Genomic DNA, 9,343 nt, shown 5'->3' on the forward strand with positions numbered 1-9,343 from the left:
TGGAATTATAATGTTCTACAAAAGTGAGCTTAGAGTCTAGGATTACGCCCAAATCCCTTACAATTTTACACTAGTTGCTTTGCAAGAAAAACAAAGTGTAGGGTCTGTGCTGACCAGGTAAGAATTGGTAAGGTAACTTTCAGAAATTTATGTTTGTTCCCATAGTAGCAAAAAATGCATACATGGTACTCCATCTACTCAATGCCTACTTCTATCGAATGATGAAAATATGCATTTATGAGCAGTATAGCTCACGATTGAAAATGTCACTTACACCACTTTGCATTTGGGCCGCTCATGTCTTTGGACCGACCATTTCGTTCAAAACTCAAATTCAATATATTGGTTTGGGGAATCCCAAAACGTGCTGGTTTTTTTTTATAAAAGGGTCCCTTCTATGAGATCTAGCCCCCCGAAGCCCCAAATTACATTTCAGAAAAAAATATAAAAAAAATACATGAAAAAATATAAAAAAATACATGAAAAAATATAAAAAAATCTAGTTTTTATCTTTTTCTTGTAAAAATTTGTTTTCAGAGTTTTATATTTTTTCTGAAAAGTTGAAATCTTAAGTTTTCATTCCATTAAAAAAGATTGGTAATCGGTTGAGATGTTTAAAAGTTATGATTTTTCTATATAAATAAAAATGGAATTGTGTTCGTATGTCACGAAATGGGTAGAGAACGGTCCAACGGATTATCACAACTCTTTCACTGTTGCATTCGCCAAGGGTTCCGACGTGTTCGTGCGTAGAAAAAGTTTAGGTAAGTCTTCGGAATAGTCTTAGAAACGGGAGGAAACTAATGTGCCATTTTGTTTGGGAGATTGTATGACATTTTTCAACAGCCTACTTGATGGCAAGACGAAGTTTGCCGGGACCACTAATCTAATGTGCTGTGACCTACAGGTTGTGCCGATAAAAAATGACTGATATTTTATTTTCTAAAAAATATATCTCAGCAACTTAAAAACATACATCGCTGAAAATTTTGACAGTAAACATAAAATTTTCTGAACTATGAAGAAAAAAATAGAACAGCAATAGCCCCTTTTGTCCCGAGGCCTTCAAAACACAAAAAACGGAAATTTTTGATTTTTTTCATGTAAAAAAAACATTTTTTGTGAAATTCTATATTATTCTTGAAAAGTCAAAATCTTTAGCTTTAATTTCGTCCAAGAAAATTCAAAATCGGTTAAGCGGTTCAAAAGTTATAATTTTCTTAAAAATAAAATTTTGCAAAGTCGTAATTTTTCTGGTCACCCTATTTCAGAAATGGTCACCCTAATCAAAAAATCCACAAACACGTGTACCCTTATTTCAGATAAAGAACAAAATAGTACATTTTCACGGAATTCGGTGACCCACTAGATCGGTTTTTCATGGAATGGCTGTATATACATGAACAAATAATCGTCCAACTTGCTTACTTCAAACAGTAGTTACCGTACGAATTTCAAGTCGATAGCTTTATTTGAAAATATTTTCAATCCTTCTATTTGATGATTGACATGCAGCTTTAGCAAGTAAAGACCTTAACTCTAACAAAAACGATGTTATTCAATCTTATGTTCAACTTTTGGGAAATTCTTAAATTTCATTTCTTACCTTCTACGAGGTTTGGAAAAATTAATCACGTCTACAGAAATTCTGAGCAACAATACTCTATATTTTCAAACGTGCAATAGTTTTAAGAAGTCGGATTTTTAGACTTTTCGATTTATAGAGATTAGAATTTCACATTGATTTTAAATCTTCAAACCAATCCAATAGTTAAAACTTCATCTTGTCAAAATTCTAGTTCGAATCGATTGGGATTACTTTAAACTTGTTTCGTGCTCTTAGTCTCCTTTTAAATCTTTGTATCATATTGTCTTAAATTCCAAACAGTTTCATATTCCAATCACTCGGTTTTTGTATGGCGATATGGTTGAAATGTTTCTCTGATATATGTCATTCAATTACCAGGAAATGGCAGTCAATTGGAATTAAATTTTAACGTCTTCTAATCAATTTTATTCCGTTTAGTCTCAAATTCCGAACTTGTCCCACATTCCGAACGATTTTGAAGGTGAGTATTGATATTTTCATAACGCCTAAATGAAGAGAGTCATAACTTTTAAATGTAGTGAATCATAGAGGAATTGATAATCCTGTGAAAAAAATTGGATGGTGTTCTTAAAAAAATCCCTATAAAAAGTCGATTGTTCAAAGTATGAGTCATGTTCGGAATTCGGAATAAAACGGTGCTTCGGGAGTGGTGATGATTGTCTAGTTACTCTAGTTCAAGGCCAGTACTAGCTTAGAAAATTATCGATTCAAAGAAATACGATTTATAGTGCTGTTCGGAATTTGAATCAAGGTGTTCGGAATATGAGACACAATGAACGCTTCGGCGTTTGAATCAAAATATGATTCCATACTTTTAATTAAATAATAAATAATACTAAACAGGTTTGAATAAACTTTTCTATCGGCACCAGGATTGTTAACGTTAATCAATGATTAACGCTGTTTAGCTTACGTTGATTGCGTTGAAATACGATTTAACGATAACGTTAACATACAGCGTTGATTTAACGTCAACGATTTCGTTATGTTTTACGTTAACGATTTGAAAATTCTAATATTTAAAAAAAATAGTAAAAAAATAGAAAATCTGTTCTATGACCATTGCCACTTTCGATTGCAATGAAAACTTTTGTCTGTTATGGTATGTTGGAATTATGGCAACTTGTACTGGTCGGAGCCAAAGGAAGCCACTCTCTGGTAACGATTTCAGCTCATTGTGGGTTGCTGGAACGGCGAGAGGTCATAATACGGTTACAATATTGCTTGGAAATCTTTGCAATTTGTAATGGACCTATGCAAGAGTTCACTATTTGACGTTTGAGCGGTGCCGTGTTATTTACGTGACCATGGCAACGAGTGAATTCGGCACCGCTCAAACGTCAAATTAGTGAACTCGTGCATTGATCCATGGACCAATGCATTAGTTCACTAATTTGACGTTTGAGCGGTGCCGAATTCACTCGTTGCCATGGTCACGTAAATAACACGGCACCGCTCAAACGTCAGGTAGTGAACTCGTGCATCGGTCCATAGTTCTTCCAAGCAATCAAAAACTGACGTTCAAAGAGGCTGACTGTTGAGTGCCAAATAATTGCTCTGCACTGTGAACTTGTATATTTTTAATCAATTGTCCAAGGATACGTGGTACCAGCATAGAAACGTGTTGTTTATTGATGTTTCGAAACATTCTCGGGGAACCTGTACGAAATACCGTTTTGACTCATATTCCGAACACTCAAGGCCAACACTGACTTCAAATGCATCTGATAGGCATAAGTTAGCTGATATTTGTGACCCATTTTAATTTCTTCGTTAAGTCTAACTGTTAGCTGTTGGGTTTGTGAATAAAAATGTTCATTTAAACTTGTTTAGTATTGTTTTTAGTGTGTTTAGTGTGGAACAACATTATGATTCAAATACCGAACACTGTGTTCATTATGTCTCATTTCCGAACACTTTGATTCAAATTCCGAACATGAAATGAATAATTTCGCAAATGAATTTATCTGAGCTAGTTTTACTGGTCTCGAACTAGAAAATCATCACTACTCCCGAGGTATAAAATAGAGTGGAAGACACTAAAATTGAATTGCAATTGAATACCATTTCCACACAAAATATGCATTAATGACTTCTTTTATTTCTTAGTGTACCATATTCTTGTAATTTGATGACATATTTCAGTGAAACATTTCAACCAAACTGTGTGGTACTGAATGAACATTGTCATAGATCTTGTCTTCCAACCCTGTTATGATGGTTGACAATCAAAAGCCTGTTGAAAGAACTCCGAGAATGTAACATCGGATCGGACATCAAACGATCTAGTAGGCATGGCACAACTTCGACGCCTCACTCCTATAGTAATGTCAGAATGGAATGCAAGGTTCTTCGTGGTGCTCCCGCTTGCCAACAACGATTCTGAGCTTCACATTTGGCGATCCTGCCAGGAGTTTTAAATAAATTTTCGTTTTTCCTGGAGAGCCTGGATTCGATAGCAAGCGGGAGTGTCCACTAGGAAATGTGTTTGTGTCGAGTGCTTCTTAAACCGCGTGTGAAAATATGTATGTATTCAGAGTGAATCTGATAAAAAGGCATCTGTAAGTAAACAGCAATGTGGTATTTTCTATGAATAATAGAAAACTGATTGAAGAGGAAATATGACATTAATATGCATTAGCTGCTTCACTACTCGCTGAAGCAGCAATGTTTCTCTCTGTTCTTGTTGTTGCTCTCATTGAACACCAGCATCACCTCAACTATTTGAGTTGCGCGATGCAGGCTTTGAAGTGAATATTTTGTTTTGCATTTGAATTCCAACAGATTGCTTCGATGGAAATATTTGAATGTAATAGAAAGTGTTTCATCTATTTTATCCGATTCAAAGATTATGATCATTTCGAGCTGATTCATCTAAGTTATGAAGTGCGCATTTTGCTTTTATCAGGGACCTATTTTCTGTATAGGTTGAACGGAAAAAAGAATAACGTTAGGAACTGAACTTTTTTTTTGCATAAGTCAATTGAACATATCCGTACAAAACGTGTATAAAAAAATATCGTATAATTAAGTATAATTTGTAAAATAATGTGATTTTGCAAAAGAGAAGTGAAGTGTTAAAGTTATTAGTGGTTTTCATGAATATTAATCAATTTGTATAACTTATCAATTAGTAATTTCAATCGAAAAAAAAACTCCCATAACATTTATCAACTGTGCAAATTTCTATATAAATAATAATAAAACTTCGCAAACTTGGTTGTATGTGATCATTTCATCGTTTCTTCTGTGATGATACACACATTTCTATATCTTATCTCTCCTGCTTTCAAATAAAAACAAAAATAATTTCAATAAAATAAAATAGAGTGAAAAATGAATGTAAGTGTGTGCAAATATTCCTAACCATGGGCGATTTTGAATTGGTGTTTTTCGTTCCAATTAATCGATTTTTTGATGTTGAAACAACATGAAATCCTAATACAAGGGATTTGATCTTATTTTGAGTCGTTGTTCTTGTAAATTTGCTTACGAGTGAAGAAATCGAATCGATTTGAATAAAATCGATACAAAGGACGAATCGAATTTTAATCGATTCAGTATTATCGATGTTTTGGTCAAATTTGACCTACACACTTAGAAAATATCACCGACTCCGGTAATTTTTTTACCGAAATATAAACCGCTGAGCGCTCGGTAATGCTTTCGGTAAAGTTAAGAATTACTGAACAATCTGTAATTTCAATCGACACACAGTTGTCAAAAAACTACAATATGTTCGTTAACTATTACCGAACAAAATGTTAAATGAATTACCGAACGCAATGTTCGTAACAGCAGGCAGAATCGGATCACCGAAAAAATAAAAACAATGAAGTCCATATTGTAATCAAATGCAACAAATCGATTTATTTTACTAATTCTGCTGCTTTGTGTAAATGGAGGCAGGAAATTAAACATCATCAGCAGGCTCAGGTGGGACATTGAACGCTAATTTCGGCTGTTCACCCCTTATGAAGAAAACCGCCACCGTTTCCGTCATGGGTGGTCATGCTCGTTAATGCGATGCTGCAGTCCGGAACGTACATTTTCAGTTGTATACTACAAAGAAAACATTTTATACCATCTTGAAAATAAGCTTCACGGTAGAAACCCTCAGGTCATACTTACAGAAAATACCTACTAGTCACTCATCCCGCTGCTGTAGTTTTTGGAAAAACAGATGCAATATCTTGATGATTAGCACTTAGAAACTTAGAAACAAATATGGCGGCCTCAGAAATTTCAGATTACCATTCGTTCGGTAAAGCATTGAGCACTATGAACTGAAGTACGGTAAAAAATTACAGCCTTCGACGAATCAAAACGATTTACAGTTTTTTCGGTAAAAAAAACGACGGTATCGGTAAAAGCGAAGTAGTGTTGTTTTGATTTTTTTTATTTTTTCAAGGTTGTTCGGTAAATCTCGTTGGTCATACCGAAACCTCAGTTAAATATTTATTTACAGTACGTTTCCGGTAAGAAAATTTACCGAACAACGAGAAAAAATCTAAGTGTGTATAATGCACATGATTGTTTTCTTTCCTATTTGCTTCAGTACATTGTGTATCTCGTAATGTTTAACGAACAAGTTAAGTGTGAAGCATACTGAATCGGTGAAATTTGTGAATTTTGTGTCGATAACCGGTGAGATCCAAACTATTCAAATCTACTTAATTCATTATTATTTCTAAATAAATGCCATGTTAAAAAAAAAATAACATGTTTGAGAAAAAAATCCTTAACGCGACTGGTGGTTGCTATTAAAAAATGCCCTTAACACAATTGGTGTATGCAATGCAAAAAAAAAATGTCCTTAACGTGACTGGTGGTTGCAATTAAAAAAATATTATTGCCGCGATTGGTGGTTGCATTTGGTTTGGTATTTGGTTGTCTTTAACGCGACAGATGGTTGCAATGAATATGTTATTAACTCGACTGGTGGTCGTATATTTGTTCTATGCAATGGTAGTGTACACTTCTACCGCGACTGGTGGTCGCATACTTGTTCATAGTAACTGCTATTGATGTTGTTAACTCGACTGGTGGTCGTATACTTGTTCCTAGCAAGTATTATTGATGTTGTAAGCTCGACTGGTGGTCGTATATTTGTTCTATGCAATGGTGGTGTACACTTGCTACCGCGACTGGTGGTCGCATAATTGTTCATAGTAACTGCTATTGATGTTGTTAACTCGACTGGTGGTCGTATACTTGTTCCTAGCAAGTATTATTGATGTTGTAAGCTCGACTGGTGGTCGTATATTTGTTCTATGCAATGGTGGTGTACACTTGCTACCGCGACTGGTGGTCGCATACTTGTTCATAGTAACTACTATTGATGTTATTAACTCGACTGGTGGTCGTATACTTGTTCCTAGCAAGTATTATTGTTGTTGTAAGCTCGACTAGTGGTCGTATACTTGTTCCTATCAAGTATTATTGATGTTGTAAGCTCGACTGGTGGTCGTATATTTGTTCTATGCAATGGTGGTGTACACTTGCTACCGCGACTGGTGGTCGCATACTTGTTCATAGTAACTACTATTGATGTTATTAACTCGACTGGTGGTCGTATACTTGTTCCTAGCAAGTATTATTGATGTTGTAAGCTCGACTGGTGGTCGTATATTTGTTCTATGCAATGGTGGTGTACACTTGCTACCGCGACTGGTGGTCGCATACTTGTTCATAGTAACTGCTATTGATGTTGTTAACTCGACTGGTGGTCGTATATTTACTCTAAGTGCTCTAAGGTGGTGTACACTTGCTATCGCGACTAGTTCACAAATTGGTTCCTAATAAAAGTGATGTTCACATGCATGCGCGACTGTATCTATAGAATAAGATATGTAAGCCCAATGATGGCTAGTAACCTAGTAGATATGTTATATCAAAACAAGTAACTACAGTCAAACAAGTCTTTGAGTGAGTATTTCCGTGAAAGTACGGTGGATTGAATGTACAACAAGATGAAAGTCAAACACTGATGCTAGTCTGTTGAACGCATGTATGTCAGTTTATTAATAGCAATATTTTGTCCAAAATTCATCTTAGATATGTCATTTCATATAATTAGCTTGCCGTTTCTAATGTATGGAACGACATTCAACCGATCAATAATTTCAACGCCGTTCTGATTGCGTGGGTATGCTACAGCGGAAAAATGTTTCAAAGTCGCATGTACAAGTGAACAGTTGAAATATGAAACAGTATACATCGGTGAAGTTCTTAGCGATGTGAAATATACATCCTGAATTCATGAAAGCTTTCGTGATGACGGAAACGATGTGAAAACTCATCACTTCAAACTTTTTTTTTCCAGAGAAGAGGGAGGATGTGTGGTACTGAATGAACATTGTCATAGATCTTGTCTTCCAACCCTGTTATGATGGTTGACAATCAAAAGCCTGTTGAAAGAACTCCGAGAATGTAACATCGGATCGGACATCAAACGATCTAGTAGGCATGGCACAACTTCGACGCCTCACTCCTATAGTAATGTCAGAATGGAATGCAAGGTTCTTCGTGGTGCTCCCGCTTGCCAACAACGATTCTGAGCTTCACACAAACCGCCTTACAAAAACGGCACACACAACAGCCAATAGTTAGACTTTGCGAAAAAAATGAAATTTTCAAAAATATCAGTCAATTTTTACTTGTCCGATGTATATTAAGTCACTGTTGGTCTTAAGTCTCGGGATATGAGTCAAAACGGCATTTCATTCGAGATTTAATGCAGTTGGGTAAAAACATCATCTTAGTAATATACCGTTATGTCTCAAATTCCGAACATGACTCATATTCCGAATACTTGACTTTTTATAGTGACTTTTCAAGAAAAGCACTTAGATTTCTTCACACAATGATCATATCTATTATGATTTAAGTCCTCTGCATGTAAAAATTGTGAAAATATCAATTCTCACTTTAGAAATTGTTATTGTTCATAATATGAGACGTGTTCGAAATTTGAGTAAAAACGGTATAACGAAAAATTATATTTTCAATTAGGTTCATACTTTTCCCATGAAAGTGGCATAGGGTATCAAATAAAGTTAATCTCTCGATTTGCGACATAAAGAATCAAAAACGTAGATTTGAGTGTTGTAATTTCGCCCTGATTGATTATCTTTTGACAGTTACGCGTATTTCGACTACCACTTGTAGGCTTTTTCAGTGTAAGTTTATCGTACTCCACTGTTTGGGACGATTTGGGACACTTTTCAGGTTTGTTTTACCTCAGTATGATAGTGCGCCATTATAATCGGTTCATAAATATTATCGAAGCAAGCATTGTAAAGCTATGTAAATCTACGGACCCTTATCATTATCTTATAATCGCCTCTAATGAGAAGGAGCCGTGGCTATTTACGCCTATCCTAAAACTGCAGTAGATAAAACAAAACAATTTACAAGAATGATTCGATACATGGACAATGTTGATAGGACATGCTTTATCCGCAAAATTAGTATGAAAACAAATTTAATCCATAGAGTGTAACGGCTGAAACTGACGAAGTAGATAAGTGATTGAATTAAGGCTAACTATGACGATATTTTTAAACACATTTTAGTTGTTTGGTTTCAACTTATTTGCAAAAGTTAAAAGCTTATAGGAATCGTAGAATAACAATTTGTGCAGAATGCTGGAAATGAGAGTTTATATTGGGATAGACAATGTGGTAATGTGTAGAATAATATCGACAATAGTCTATTGTAATTATCAGTTCT

Source organism: Aedes aegypti, chromosome 3 (genome assembly GCF_002204515.2).
Source record: "Aedes aegypti strain LVP_AGWG chromosome 3, AaegL5.0 Primary Assembly, whole genome shotgun sequence".
Classification (NCBI taxonomy): domain Eukaryota; kingdom Metazoa; phylum Arthropoda; class Insecta; order Diptera; family Culicidae; genus Aedes; species Aedes aegypti.